General features: G+C 37.0%; 1 long non-coding RNA gene across 1 annotated transcript in view; it reads right to left on the bottom strand.

Annotated features, from left to right (window-relative positions):
- The window catches only part of LOC146593531 (uncharacterized), a 343928-nt gene that overhangs the window by 137484 nt on the left and 190066 nt on the right, over nt 1-16378 (bottom strand). Inside the window, exon 2 of the long non-coding RNA XR_014896353.1 lies at nt 7582-7718. This is a non-coding gene — a long non-coding RNA (uncharacterized LOC146593531). The remainder of the gene's footprint in view (nt 1-7581; nt 7719-16378) is intronic.

Here is a 16378-nt window from a genome sequence, read left to right as displayed (position 1 = left end):
AAAAGAAAAGAAAAAGAAAAAAAGAAAAAAGAAAGAAAGAAAAAAAAGGAGAGAGAAAGAATTCACTTACAGAATCAAATGAGGTCACAGTGGGTCTTTAGATGATCTCTTTATCACAGTCTAATGTTTCTGGATTCAGAAATTTGCAAGAGAGTAAGCGCTATACAGGACCTTATTTTTTCATAGGTTGTTCATCTCTGTGTATGTTTGAAGGTCAAATTCTATTTTCAGTATATCAGCGAGAGTTTGATTCATGCATTGGTCTCAAATCAGAAAATTGTTAATTCAATCACATTTATGAATCTTGTTTTATGAAGTATAAAGAATGATTAATTTCCCATTTCTCTGGCAATTTCCATACCTAGAATACTGCTTCCAGTTTTGATCCCCTCAAATACGAGAAAGATCTTGATATATTGGAACAAGTTCAGCGATGGGTCATTGAGATGGTTGGGGCTGGAGCACTTGCCCTGTMAGAAGAGACTGAGGGAGCTGGGCTTGTCTAGCCTAGAGCAGAGATGGCTTTGGGGGCACCTGACAGCAGCCTTCAGTGTCGATGGGGAGGTCATCGAGGAGATGAGCCAGGCTCTGCACAGGGGTGCGTGGTGGGAGGGTGAAAGGCAGTGGGTATAAATTGAAACAAGAGAGCTTGAGACTGGATATAAGGAAAAAGGTTCTCACCACCACGAGGACAATCCACTGGTGGCACAGGTTCCCCAGACAGGCTGTGCAGTCTCTGTCCTTGGAAATTTTCAAGCTAGCAGGACAAAGCCCTGAGCAGCCTGGTCTGAGCTCTTGGGTGATCCTTTCAAGCAGGAGGTTGGACTGCAGACCTCCTGAGGTCCTTTCCTACTGAATACAACGATCTTATCACCATTTCTTCATTTTATCTGGGCCCAACTCATTTTTCTAGATTTGGCAGCTATCTGCTTTCTCTCTTGTGATGGAAAAACCACATATTTTAATTAGAAGAAGTGATTTTACAGTTGCAAAATCAGTAATACTGAACTCTAAATTTGTAGAGAAGGCTCCCTCCCAGCAATCACATTACAAAAAACAGCAACAACAACAACAAAAAAACCCATGAAAACCAAGGAAAGAACCAATGATATGTGACTGTCACATTTATTAACATTAACTAACAGGTCTATTGACTTCTAAGATTGCTTGTCAGGTGGTAATGATAAATTTGACATTACTTGCAAAATGTCATTAAATATTTTGCAGTTTGTTTCTATTGGTATTAAATATTAGGTTAATGCAATAATGAATATGAATTTGAATATTAATTTGAAATAATTAATCACAAAACTTCTTAGAAAAACCCACTGAGTATATTATTAAAAGGATGAAAATAACTTTCATCATGAGGACTTTAAATAGAAAAAAATATTCTTGGTATGGCCAAGAAATACTAATAATTTGTATAATGACAACAAATAATACTTGAGTTTGTTTCACCTCATCCTATTAAATCAGAAGTATTTTTTTTTCTCCCTTGAAACTACTGATAAAGGATTTGGACAGTATATTATGGTTCTTTTCAGAGTATCTTTGCTATACTATTTGATGTTTTAATTTTGGGGTGAGACTATGGATTTTCTATTATTTTTTAAGCACTGTAAACACCAGAAATGTCTTACATTTGCCAAGACCTCTTTTCTAGTGTATAATTTAGAAAGGTATCTCTTTAAGAAAATATTTAATTTTATTATTTATAGCCTACAACTCTGCCCCCCAAAATATATGTTTTGTGCAAACAAAGCTAATTTTAAGTCACATATGAATATTTACTAGACCTGAGATATCAATATGGATTCAGATTTGGATACTTGAGATAAAATTAAAGTGTGCTGACAGCCTTTTTTTTGTCTCTTTCTAATTTTGAAAAAGACCCATTGTCATGAGCATCTTCTTTGGATGTAAGCATTTTTTTTTCCAATTCAGGAGGATAAAATAAAGCAAAAAAAAAGTGAAAAAATAAACATAAGGTTTACAAATATTTCTGGAAGCTTGAATTTTATATGATTATAAAAATAAAAACACACGTATTCTTACATTAAATTAATTATTCTGAAATTTTGCTTTTGTATGTACTGCAGAATTAAAAATCTACATAGGGCTACAATTTTCTCCATGGCTTTATTTTGAATTTCAAACTGCTGTACTGAAAAATATCATGAAAAATATGGGCATTCTTCACCGCGGATCAGGGATGACTGTCACCAAAATCTGTGACTGAAGTCAATACATACTCGCATAAGATGATCATATCTATATAAGGGCTGGAAAGATGTGGTCAAYAATCTATCTTCTAGATTAAGATGCTTATTGTTTTGCAAATTTGCTTTCACTACTCAAACAGCACATACRATTAATGATATAAAATCTTTCCCTGCTAATTTCTTAAGAAAGGCTGAATGGCTGTGCAGTGTCTTCCCCAGCCTGTTTGGACCTCGGTGGCTTTAGATTGGCAGCTTGGCAGGTTTCCCCCATTGCTGCTTTCCTGAAGTGCTCGGCATGTCCTTGAAATCAGACAAGAAATAGGGCTGAGGCCTTGTGCCTCCCCCACTTCATATTTCCAAAGCAGCTAATTATTTGACAGAGGCAACCTGYGTCCCCCACACTAGGTCCGCACTGGGGACTAGGCTAGGACAGCACTAGGTAATGTTATACGTTAGGTTTCCATTAGCTTATRGTGAACTGTAAACAGGTATGTTACGATTTAATCCATCAGGTTATGTACTCCATATGAATCAATGATATTAACATTTGAATATTGTACGACTATTGTCCAACCGACTTCTGATGTTTCCCATTTTTTTTTTACATTAATAACAAGTCTTCATTTTATAGTATTTTAACTTTTGCAAATCTATGCAGCTGTAAAATATCAGAAGTTCATCATAAAATTAAAACTAAGTAATTTGTTGTGCYATAAAATTGAAGTCTTACAAGTAAATTGGTTCAAGATCTAAACCCTCTGATATTCTAAGTATTTCTTTTACAAATGCATAAGTAGGGAAAAGGGGAATCACTCTAGTCTCTTCACGCTTTGAAAACATTAATCTTCCCCGAATACAAACATGCTGATTGGCAACAGGATAATGGATATATGAGTCCAAAACATTTGAATTGCTCTTTTAAAATTACTGTGATACAATTAACCTTACTGTCTATAATGGCTTTCTCAATTCCCGGCGCTGGCTGGGAAGGAAGTTGTTACTTCTGTAAAATGACTCAACGGCTTTCAAAGCAGCTGCTGACCTGCCATAGTTTACATCCAGCAGGCAAAACTTTTTATATAATATTGAAATTTAWTCTCTTTATGTATGAAGCACATTTTGGTTAGAGCATTTACATCTCAAAMAGATCATCTAGGAATAAGCGACCTGACAGTATTTTCCACCTCTAATATTTTCAGTTCTACAATCAGTGTAAGGAGAAAGTTATTGGAGAAAGGTGACTTACATGCTCCAGGCAAGCTTAAACATCATCCTAAGTTAGAAAAGAAAAAACTCTAAATRGAAAATCTATCAGACTTGTTGGTATATAGTAACTTTTGGTAAATCTCCTACACTGGACTTATGCCAGGCACAATAGGAAAGTTCTCTCAGCATTAGAAAGTTTCTATGTTTTGCAATGATATAGAATGAACACCATTTAGCTAGCATTTCTATAGAAACTAAAACATAGTAAAAAGAAAGATTAGTTTTCATATCTCTTTTAAACGTCAGAGTTTGGGAATCAGTTTGAATAAAAAATCAACATTTAAAATTTCAGATCCAGCTACCTCTTCAAAATTAGGCAGAGGTAACGCCACATCCCAGAAGTCCTCTTTTGCAAAATTATTTGGCTTTGATTGGAATTCTGAGTATTAACGTGGCCAACAGGCAGACATCTTAATTTTATTTAACTAAACATTAAATTCAAGGTCATTCTTTAATGTCAAAAATCACATGGTGAATCTGATTTCAATGTTCCTGGTTCTCAGAAGAATATATTAGAGATTCAGATGCAACCAGTAAGTGGAAAACCTAAGCTAAAATGTGTCCAAGACAGAATGTCACTCACTGTATGCACAAGGGATGAGACTGTCTCCTTTATACTTTTCCAAGCTGAGATACCCCAAAGCAATAATAATTCCCGAGAAAAATCTATACATTCAGCAAGTTCTGAGCCATAGCTATTTTTTCTGGYAAGAAGAGAGTTAGTATGGATACCTTTATCTGCAAAAAAATCTTTTTAGATTGGATGGAACATCCCCATGGAATATGAACTKACAGAAGGCCAGAGTCTGCAAGGGAAGTTCAAAAACAGCTGCACCAGATCTAAAGTATCAATTTTCACAATAATCAAATTGTTATTTAACACATGAAGTGCTCAGTAAAGCCATATATTATTTTACTTGTCCCRAAAACATTATAATAATCACTAGAAGTGAATTTAGTAAACACTTTTTTTCACCCAGAGGTTTGAGTGAGTAGAATTTCTGGCATCTGCCCAAACAGGTCACCATGAACAGGATAATGTGGCAATCTGTTATCATTAGCTCTGTTGGAAAGGTTCTGAAGACACTAGAGAGAATTAAATGACCTGGAAAACTCAGTCTGTGGAAAAGTCTATTGTACTCATCTCCGTTATTTCCACTTCTATGCATCGCTGGAACAGTGGAACAACATGATTTGCAGTGGTGACAAAGATAAAGGTCATTTTTCYGTTTTTCTTCTATCCAGCACAAGCCATTTAAGGTTTGTTAAATTCTATATGTACAGAAAATGACTAACACGTGTCAGGTCCTTCTACTTACTTGRTATATTAATCTATTAGAATCTTCACATTTGGAAGACAGTGAGAAGTTGCATTTTTGCAAATCATTGCTGCTTGTGTTCCTATCCCTCACTATTGCAACTGTCAGAATTTCAGATTGTCTACAGTAACAATCTGCAGAAACCCTTATATATTTMATTTTGCAACTGTTTTCCCAAATTAGTACTCCCCCCCCTTCACAATTAGGGATCAAGCACAGTTCTGAAAAGATCTCCTGTTAAACGTAATTACTCTGCCAATGTCCATATGAAAAAGAGAGCTGTCTTCAAAAGACTGACGTAGCTTCTTCAGAAATATGYATTGGAGAGGTTTCTTTTGTTTTTGTAAGGTTTGCAGCTGTTGTTCCACATTTATCTGACTGATTAACTTTACATGAAGAGCTCTTTGATATCCTCTTTGACACACTCCGGCTAATTTAACACAGTTCTGCACGTCAGCCATACTCCTAGGAAATCCAACTGAACTTAAGTCCATAGAAAGGAAAGAACAGAAACAGGGGAAGTAGCAGAATCCTCGGCAAAATTTTAGAGATTGTGTGCATTTGGGGAGAGGAAGCATGAGAGCATTCCTACACCTCAAAGATACTGACTGACTAAGAATTACAAGGACTATAGGCAGGAGAGCCGAGTGAGCTACCCTAAATCTGTTGTATTTCACACTGCGTACTTACTGAGAGGTTGAGGGCACAGAGTTGCAAAGAKACTGTTTTAAGAGTGTATTCTTGAGCAGTATTGAGCAAATAGCCCAAGCTTAGGTTTAAGATTATGCCAATTGTCTTCCTYCTTCACATAAGTGGAACAACACACCACAAGATTTGTGTTTCACTGGCAATTTATATTTTTAAATAAGAATTTCTGTAATTGAGCATCTGAAAAAAACGCTTACTGGAATGAACCTCATGGATTTAAGAAAGAGATACAAGCATRATTGTGCTCTATTGCATCAGAGCACGAAGTTAACATGATACACAAGGGCTGGGCAGGCCAGAAGCAGTTCTGTTATCTGATATTAACACATTTTTGTAGAAAAAATATCTGCAGGAATGATCTTGACATATTTGTCCAAACCTGGCCTCTCAAAAGTCTGCAGTCCAAAGACTTACCTAATTCTGAAATAGAGTAGAAATAATTATACAGTTTACAAAAAACTACAATTTAGATAAACAGAAATCTGTATAAAGTTCAGTTCCCAAACAAATTTCTCTCTACTGGTCTTTGAGCAGAAAGAGAACAAAGAGTAGTTTTTCATTTATAATTCTGGAAAAAACTCTTCTCTTTTCTCTTCTTCTACTAACTCTTGCTCCTCAAGGACATGACTGACAACTCTTAGATGCCAGAATGCCTGTCTTTCCACGAACTCAGAACAACCCTCCTTTTCGTGTGAAGCTTTTCCTTCAATAAATCTCCTATGCTAATAAGCCTTGTGCAAAGAAYGTAAGTTAAAATTCACCTGCCTGTCTTTCCTATGCTTTTAGTGGTTGCAATAAATGATCAAGAGAAGGAAAATGAGTTACATTGTATTATATTTTAAATGACACAGTGAATCTACTCATATCATCAGTTCYAATTCAGTTATGTCTGTTTGGAAGGCACTGTCTGTCTCATTTATTACCACGGCTTTTTAGTCTTTCGATATGATTCTCAATTAGTTGGGTAGGCAGGTAAAACATCTGACATCCAACAATGAACTATGTGCTTTCAAATCTGTTTGCACAAGCACATGTTTCACTTTAACAGGCTCTTTAGGTTGACCTATTAATAAACCATAGTTTGAGGTTGAGAATAAAGTCTCAACTCAAAAATTAATTAGAGGTGTTTTGAACTACATGATCATAAGTCATTCGGCTATTAAATGATGTTGCACATCAGTTATCAGGCAACCACAGACATTTACTCCATCTTATTTCCATCTGTGGCTGTATTCATGATAAATTTAAATTGAATGTCCGTTGTTCATCTGGATAATGAATATCAGATTCATACCTACACCTATTATATTGCCCTGGTTTATACCATATTACACTCTTAAAAAGCACATCACTTTTCACCTTCACCTACTTCATTAATACAATTTGCATTTATTCGAACATTTATAAATTAAAATAAAAAATCTCCCATGTGTCACTGTAGTATCTAATTGGAAGTTAATAAAACATGCACTGAATTGCACAACYAGTAATATTAGTTGAGAGTAAGCTTTCACTGCCTAACAGGGTGGCTTGTCYTTGACCTTTAGATTTGCCATCATGAGAGCTTGCCTGCGAATTCAGACTTTACCATCAACTCCTRCAAGGAACCCACTGTACTCTAGGACCAGACAAAGACACATCGAAACACCTGGGAGGTTTGAAGGGAGATACAGACTTTGTGTCTAATTCTTATCTCTAAAGTTTTCCAGAACTAATCAGATACTATACAACATGAGATAAAAATCACTTTCAAAACCAGTTATTCRATGCACCTGGATTAATTATACACTCTAGAGATTGTTTTAAAGCATTTAAAATGTCTCCTAAACATTTTCAAGACAGAAGCTTCTACAAACCATGGTGGAAAATAACATTCTATATAAAAAAAGGGGGGGGGTTTCTTTTTTTAACTTTCATTCCATTTGTGTTAAGAGTTGTCATATCTCCAGGTTAAACTGATGGCAGGAGCTTCTGTGATTGGTCTTTATTTTATAAACAAAAAAGTACAAGCAATAAAGCTCATTAACACATTTCAAAAATGTTTTAGTTTAAATATCCAATACCTCAATTCTCCTATTGGCTGTACAGATGTTGTTCTTCGAAACAGAAATCTGCACAAAATAGTTCTTGTATGAAGGAAAAGTGATGATGCTCAGGAGCTGAACTGAATCAAAAACTATTAGGTCTCCTTTTAGGTAATCTGTGGAATAGAAAAAAAGATATATATTAGATATATGTATGTATAGAACTATATTTGAACCCTTAAATCACTCAAATACTCTTTTATGCAGGGACTTGTTCATATGACTCATATGTTTCATTTCTGGTATGCTACAAGACATGCCAACACTAGTTGGCCATGTGAATTAAATTTGAGGTAACTTTCTTGTTTAAGAACAGATGCAGGGTTTGCTGTTAGCAAAGCTATGCCCTCTCTTAAAAATATATATAAAAGAAATGAAAGGTACTTTTTAATTGCTATCCAATAAAGAAAGACTACTACTGAAAAGAATGAAGAAGTTTCAGGTTTACATCAGTTTACCCATTCTACCTATGTACACTCAATTATAACAGAAGAAATAATTTAAAAATATATTTTCTGTTATTTAAAATTTAAATATTGGCCTTCAGAGCATTTTTCTAAAGATGAATTCCTACATTATTTTAATAATAAAAAATACCCTTTATTTTAATGACCTCTTCCAGGTAATGTACAATTAGAACAGTTTTTGATTGCTTTGTTTTCAAATGACTCATCTTTAAATATGAGAGGCATGTGTGACCATTTAATTTATCCTTCCATAAGGCACAGCATAGGGCTTCCTTAAACTAATTATTATGTGAACYAGAGTCTCTTCTACCTGGATATCCAATCATTAAATTAAATTGGTGACGACACAACACTTAGTAAATTTGAACAATTGTTAGCATCCATAATTAGAAAAGCAAGCAAAAACCCCCATAGTCATGTCACTATGTGAATTCCTGGATTAATTAATTTTCCCAAGAAGTCCGGAAAACAGACATTTTCCATTAGTAATTAAATAATGARCATTTCTACATGAATTTAAACCTATTTCTTTTTTCATTTCTTGTGGCCAAACTGAATTATATTCCCAAGTGYTTCTTGCTTGGGCCAATCAAAGCAGTCACAAGAATATCCTTCTGTTCTAAATTATCCTCTACTCAGACTATTTTCCTGGGAATCTGTCAGCATCTGGGAACTGGCTTAAAATTAATAACTTAGCACATGGTAAAAAAATAAATGAATAAATAAAAGCCAGTTAACTATCATAGTCAGAGATGTCTATGGTATTGCCAGGAAATGTATTAGATGCCTACAGTTCTTCCACCAAAGGCGTTGTGGTAGAACTAACTACCAATTTCATAGCTAATGCCCTTGAGAATTATGAACAATCTTTCCTCACTCTACTGGCSTTGAAGTGCATGAACTGAGGTATTTTCCCAGAGCACGCCTCTGGGAAGGCATTGCATTGAGACTGAACAGTAGTCTTGAGTGACACTGCTTGTTAAAAACCAAACCAAACCAACCCAAACAAAAACAAAAATACTGCAAGGAAGCAAATCTGGTGGTGTTCTCATTAACCTTTTATAGACCAGTCTAGTGATTAAGGCTTTACCTAAGTGATATGACAGCCAAATCCCACATCACTTGAAAGATTCAAAGCCACATCTGCCCTCCACTTACTACTTTGGCATTGCAAGGTAGCAGGGAGGCAGGCTGCTYACCACGTAGAAAACGGTGAAGATGTATAAAGCTTATGAAGAAAAGGTTACAGAAAACTGGTGAGGAAGCCACCACAGGGGAAAAGAAGAATAAGGTTTCAATTCCTATTTYTGTATCATATTTGTATGTTTTTAATCAAAATGATAAATACCTAAGTGGCCTTGTGAGTAAGGGCTAAGAATTCACTCCTCTCCCAGCCTGATCATTACCCAAATCACTGAGTAGTATAAATTCCTGTTCTAATCAATCTTTAAAATTGTCTTTCAAAGTGCATGCCTCTAGCAATACTAAGGAAAGTCATTCCTGTGCTATAAGAATGATCCCACCTATCCTATAAGAACCTTATTTTAGTGACCAGTTAAACATATCCTAACGTGGTAACTCTTTACTCATCCCTAAGAGGAACAACTTCAGGTTCTGCCTCTGAGAGACATGCTTCCGTAGAAGCCACATTTAATTCCTGTGACTAAAATAAGAGTTTCTCTAGGCAGCACCTGGATATTACCATCCCAGCCATGAAGCACCTCATTCACCTATAAGTTAGAAAAGGCCCTAGACACCTTCCTGAAAGCTATAGTTTCTGCAGCCCAGTGCATGCAATATTGCCTTTGTCAGCAACGTGCCACAAACTCCGGGTTGCCTTTGCAAGCCTCAAGACTGAGGCTTCTCGTGTTTACTTTGTCTGAACTTATTTTGGCCTACTCAAAATTTTGTTATAGCTGCTTGATGTGTAAAAGCAATTTTTCTAGTGACCAGGTGGCTATATCTTATGTTTTTCTTCTGCTTATCCTTTATGGTATCACTTTCATATAGGTAGTAGTAACAAGTACTCATTATGTGTATAACCAAATATTTGCAGCTCTAAGATAATGAGGACTATAGACCTGGTATGACAGCGCAGACCTTGAAAGTGGAGAAATAGGATCAAGTGTAGAGGTCAGGCAAGTGACAGTAAGAAATGAGGCATAGACTGACACTGGAGAGAGACCCCCAAGGTTATAAATACAAACAACCTACTTGTGGTTAGTTAAAGTAGTGTAGACTCAGCAAAATCTGTTTCACGGGTAACAGAGAGAACAAACAGCAACATGTAACATATGTGAAATGAACTGTAAATAGAAAGTTTGGATGAAATATGTACTTGAAGACACATGAAGAAGTGCAAAGTGTGAGCATGTTAAAAAATATATAAAAATGTCGTTGTGTGGGCCTTAGAGGAGGAGGAAGAAGTCATCAACACAAGCGCCAGTGAAGGACTCAGGATGCTGACAACTCTACTCTGCCCTCAGACAGAAGCCAACCTTAGGACCCAGACAGAAGTGGAAAAGTGGACCTAACACCTGAAAGGGTGTAGCTATTAGGACTTTGTGTATAAAAATTTTAACTTACTTTTCCTGCAATAATATTCTTTATTTTATGTTTCTTTCTTTTTCTGTAATAATAACAACTGGGCAAATAATACTCCTTCAGTTAGACTGTTAAGATTTCGATTACACTAAAAACAAATTTTTGGCTTTACATAAGATATCTTTTTTTTTTTTTTTTTTTTTTTGCTCATAAAAATATCTGCAGTGTAAAAGTTCCACTCCCTCTTGACACCTACAGGTACCTCTCGCCACCTTGATTCCTACAACACTCTAGAGCGCTTATAGCCACACCTGGGAAAGGGAGATACTGTCCTTAAGAACCATGTTATCTTGAAGTGTTTGATATATATATACACATGTATATATGTGTGTGTATATGTATATATGTATATCTATAGGTATACATGATAGTGGAAGTTGGAAACAAAGATATATACTTTATGTTGAAATAATATCAAATATCATTTGTCTTTAGGTACTATTGCCACTTATCTTTTTTTTGTTGTTGTTTCCTTGAGATTCTTTCTGTTGCATACATTATAAAGGTATATGTTCATCACCTGTATGTGTGTGTGCATAATGTAAGATAGTAATACACGTACACAGACAGCCATATGCCTTTACATTAATATTTTTCATTTTTAGGCTATAAGATGATAGAACAGGAATAACTTTCTTTTTCTACTACAAATTGTCACAGATTTCATTGTTAAAGACATATTTTACTTTTAAAATAAGAATACATCTGGGTGTGTTGTTTTTATCTTTGAACTGAATGTTGCAATAATAATTGTGCACAAAAGGTCCACAAAATAATGTGGAACTAAGATGCATTAAAAAGAAAAAGAAGAGAACAGCAATTTATTCAAATTTCTTAGTAGAAAGAAATATCTGTAGACCACTGAATTCCACAGAAGGTGAGACAGCCATTAGGTCTCAGTAACTGGAAGAAACAATAAATCACAATTTTTACCTTTACAGCCCATTATGTCCAAAGGTCTCAAACCTTTCTGCGTCTATTTACAGGCCTCAGAATTTTCCAGTTTCAGAGTCTTTGCCCTATTTGTAATTAATCTATGCTATACTATAGAGTGAATAGGAAATTAAGGCAGAAGAAAGATGTTGAAGAAATAACCACAAAAAAAGCTGTGTGGCTAGGAGGTCTCCTGATGAACCCCAGACAAGACAGATGATGTATCCATTAATGACTGCTTAAGAATCAGTGAATTTTTATATGCTAGAAAGAGCAAGTAATGATAAAGTTATTAAATATTGTGGAAGGGCAAGAAGGGAGAGGCAAATAGAGAGGTCATTTGCTTGAGACCTGTTGTTGTAAGCTAGAAGAAAATAGCTGGAGAGATGTATAGATCTTTCTCCCTCTTTTGACTTCTTACAAGAAAGTGATACCGTTTTAAAGTTTCATTCTGTGTAGAAGTACAATATCCTTCGTTTTCCTTTAGCACTCCTTGGCAACTGATTTATCCTTCCACATTCAACTATAGGCTATTAAACAAATCTACTATTTCTGATGTAGCGCTGTTCAGAAGAATACTTACCTTTTGCTCACCTGACTGTTCAGTAATTTCACTTTGTTTCCTGAAGCAGATAAAAAAGATCTTCTTCCTCCCCCCCTTTACAGCCTCTTCCCACGATTCCAAATAGGACTGCAGTTCCTTGTTAATTTTAAAAATGTGTCAGGCCAGTATCATTTATGTAGAAGGAATAAAATTCTCTCAGAAGAAATATAATGTACCTTGTACTAGAGGAAACTCCAGGAATAGTTGAAGGCACTTGAAGATAGTCTCGCTAGCTGCATCTACATGGCAGCCTGTAAGGATGTGTGGAATGTGAGAGCTTCTCCTCCATTAAGGTTATCTGACCAAGGACCTTTTCAGGGCAAAAGGGATGATGAGTAAAGGATAAAACTAGAAACAAAACACAAGGGAGACAACAGCAGAGATCAAAAGTCTCCAGGCACTAACTGATGTGCCATTAGGAAATCACAGGCAGAGGTTTGGAGAGGATCAGTCTGGATTTTGTAGGGAAACAAGACAAACATGAGGATTCTGGATATTTGAGGGGAGTGAGAAAGGTCATTATCAGTGTCTGTGGTGTCAGCAGCTGGAGCAAGTGGGAATCTCGGTGCCGGCAGCTGGTGCGTGGGTGAGGGCCTGAGAGTCAGCAGCAGGACCGTAAGTGGGCAAGGGTCCCAAACTGGGCAGGAGTATCAAAGAGAGGGGCATGCTGATGTTTGAGGGACCAGTGAGGCAGGATGCTCATGAGACAAGTGTGTACATTGCCACAAGCTGGCTCAGCCAGCAAAGGAGGCCTGTATAGCCAGAAAGGGGGTTCAGGACCTAGGCAGGGATATCCAGTGATATCAGGCAAACGTACATGTCCTTGTGAACTAGATGATGARGACAAATGTGCTTTCATTTCTAGGGAACTTCAATCTTTACTAGATGGAGAGGAGGAAGACGATTCAGCTCTATACATATATATTATAGGAGTTTTTTGAGTGTTATACGTGGGTGTTGTGGAAGACAGAGCCTTGTCTGTGACAGTCTGTGAAGCTGGCTGTGTGTGTTTGTGCCAAGATACATGCTCACCCTTGTTACTGGTTGAACCTGCAAACAGGAAAGCAGCAGCTGTATCCATTGACCTGGGATGGTGAGATTCCTAGGTCCTAGAGCCTGCTGGGGGGTGGTGACCCTTATAACAAGATAAAGTCTCTTAACACAGAGGAGAGAGATTCTACATCCTGGTTCCTGCTGTGCCACCAGGCTACCTGGTGACTGCAATACAGACAGTAGTATCTTTAGCAAGCATGGTTTCCATGAAAATTAAACACAATTATGTTTATAAGTGCCCTCTGGGAAGACTTAGTACAGTAGGTTGCACTGAAGAATACACTTGCGTAAAAGAATATATATTTCCAATATTTATGCATATTTCAATGCTGCTTTGGAGTTCTTAGTATAATATTTTCCATTTTGTATCTTTTCATCTCCTTTTCTGCTTTCATCTGTTTCTGATACTGTACAGTGTTCACAGGTGATGATTGAAAGGGTTAGAAGAAGAGACACAGAGAATAAGTTTACCAGGAAATCACAGAGGCAAGAAACCTGCTTCTCAGGCTACTCATCAATTGCACTGGTTGTTATACAGGTTACACATAACCTGTTACACATAATCAGTTACACAGGTTAACATGTGAATCTTAAACTTTTCAACTCAAGCAATTAAAAAAACCAAAACCACCACCACCACCACCAMCAACAACTCTACAACAGGGCTCAACACCTGCAATCAACCTATGAGGCAGTCATTTCACTCATCTCACAGGTGGGAGCAGCCCTGAATATCTTAAACTATCCTGGCTTCAATTTATCCATACAAGGTTCAAGACTATAACATGTACCTTAAGAGAATTTAAGTGACTTTTTTTATTGATTTATTTGGAAGTGTGCGAGCACTTCTATATTCCTGTGATAGGCATTGGTTTGGTCAGCTCAAGCGAAGCTGAGTCTAATTCCAAACCTAAAAACAKAAGAAGCAAATTAGTCCACTCAGAAACTAAAAGCCAAATCCTGTAGCAGCGAAAATTTGTTATCTACAGGCACAAGGCAAGCAGGCACAGGGGAATGATGTATAACACATATTGAGTGGCAGGTTATGCACGTCAGATTGATTTTTAGCCTATTCCCTGCAGTTAATAGATTCAACATATAGGAATATATTTACAAACATATTTTTACAAATATGAGAATTTCTTCCAAATATATGCACACTATCTGGAGCTCCATAATTTTATAAAAATAATTTATTAATAATTTATTAGTCTGGTAGTCAGAGATAGAGGGTGTTATGCAAGTTTTTAAACATATAGAACCAGGTCTATATTTGAATTTGAAGGATATCTTGATGTTCAGAAGCCATGAGAGTTTTGGATCTTGATTCAGTGTCTTCCAGGTCTTAAATATAAATGTAGAGTGCCTCATTTTCATTTCAAGGAACTTTTTCAGGGCAATCATGCTATTAAGTGATAAAATAATATAGAAAGTAAAACTTTCATTAGTAATAATATTACACTTGAATCTGTCCAGAGTGTGCCATATTCTTTATAGTTCAGGGAAAGGAGCATAAATTCAGCAGCCTCATCAGTAAGGAGTTCAGTAAGAGATCTCTTAGTACTATATTATATGTTCTGTGTTTGGCAACAGACTGGAAGTTAAAGAGTAGGATAAATAGAAATTTATCCATAAAGAGCAACTACAACTGTCTTAAATATTGGCATGTACACTCATACTGAGATAGTTAATTCTGTAAACATACAATTTTTGCACTTTCTTTCGCACAACATGGGCATGTCATCAGTCTGCTGACCCCTAGGAGCAACGTGCTGTTGAACGATGGCTTTACCTCTCTTCCTGAACACTGAGACAGGACAAGGGGCTTTAGTCAGCTGCCAGTTCTGGGAGCAACAGCATTCGCAGTGGGAAGGTGCAGCAACTTGTCCCATCACGAATCCAAACGCCTAGCTGGAGGGAAGTCTAATAAAGGGTTTGGTTGGCTCRTTCACCGGCTTTGCCTTTCGTTCTCTTCAGCCCCTCTGCTTCCACATGACATACACCTCTGCTTCTCCCACCGCTTCAGAAACAACAGGCATGACCCCAGAGAAGTCCTTCTTTCCCCCTGCGCTGTAATAACAGCAGTGACTCTAATAGCAGTAATTTCCAGCACTGGCATTGCTCTGTGGTATATCTCAAGTTTTTCACAATAGAAATAAATGTCCATTTTCCAAGGGGTGTAGGAGGAAACTAGATGATCTCCAGAGGTCCCTTCCAACCTTACTGATCCTATGATCCTATGAAAAATACAGAGACGAACCAGCAAGTGAAAGGTCACCAGTGGCAGATTCTAATGGAAACAACAGTTATAACGAGTATTTCCACTAATCAGTAGAGTTCAGCAGAGGAGAACGAACCCYGTTGCTTAGAGGCAGATTTTGACAAAGCAAAATTCAACAGCAGGAGCTAATTCCAAGCTTTATATATGAAACTTCAGAGTCACAGACTCAAACAAGATTAGTTGTCTTGTGTGCCAGGACGTATAGTGGTGTGTTTAGTGCTTGTTTCTTGCTTCTCTAATGTTAGTAGAGGAGTGTTTGGAAGGTGAATGGAATAGTGCTGCGTGCTTTAGTGTGAGATTTTACTCCTATGGATCACAGCGAACAACTATAACCTTGCTACTGAGTTTAGCCTCACCCTTTTTCTTGCACGTTGCCSTATCATAGTCTCTTTGCCCTAAGCTTGCTGTCATGAAGCAAGGCTCTCCCTTGTGCAGTAAAACACAGCTGATGAGAGGAGGAAACTGAGAGCAAGTTAGTTGGCCAAAGGTGCTGCCAGACTTGGCTTCAGCTGAATCCGGAGTGACRGGGGTGCATTGCTGCACCTTTCTACCAGAGAGGTTGTTACTCCTGGCACTTCTGCTGCTGTCGTCGTCAGGAAAGTAACACGTTTTGGAAACCAGCACACTGTCATTGTGGTTGCCAGCTCTAGTAACAATCTTATGATGAATTCCTCTGAGCTCACCTTCTGTTACATCTGTTTGCTTGAATTCTTTTTAACTGTGGCAAAGTACTTATTTTCAAGTCTAATTAATGGAACGTATTCTTTCACCTTTTTAACCACAGATGATTCTTCACAGATGTATGCCACTTTCCAGGAGGATGGAGAGGGTTGT

Source organism: Rhea americana, unplaced genomic scaffold, assembly GCF_003343005.1.
Source record: "Rhea americana isolate MKP2758 unplaced genomic scaffold, rheAme1 scaffold_29, whole genome shotgun sequence".
NCBI classification, from domain to species: Eukaryota; Metazoa; Chordata; class Aves; order Rheiformes; family Rheidae; genus Rhea; species Rhea americana.
The sequence above is the reverse complement of the archived record's forward strand: the minus strand, read 5'-3'. Positions and strand labels throughout refer to the sequence as shown.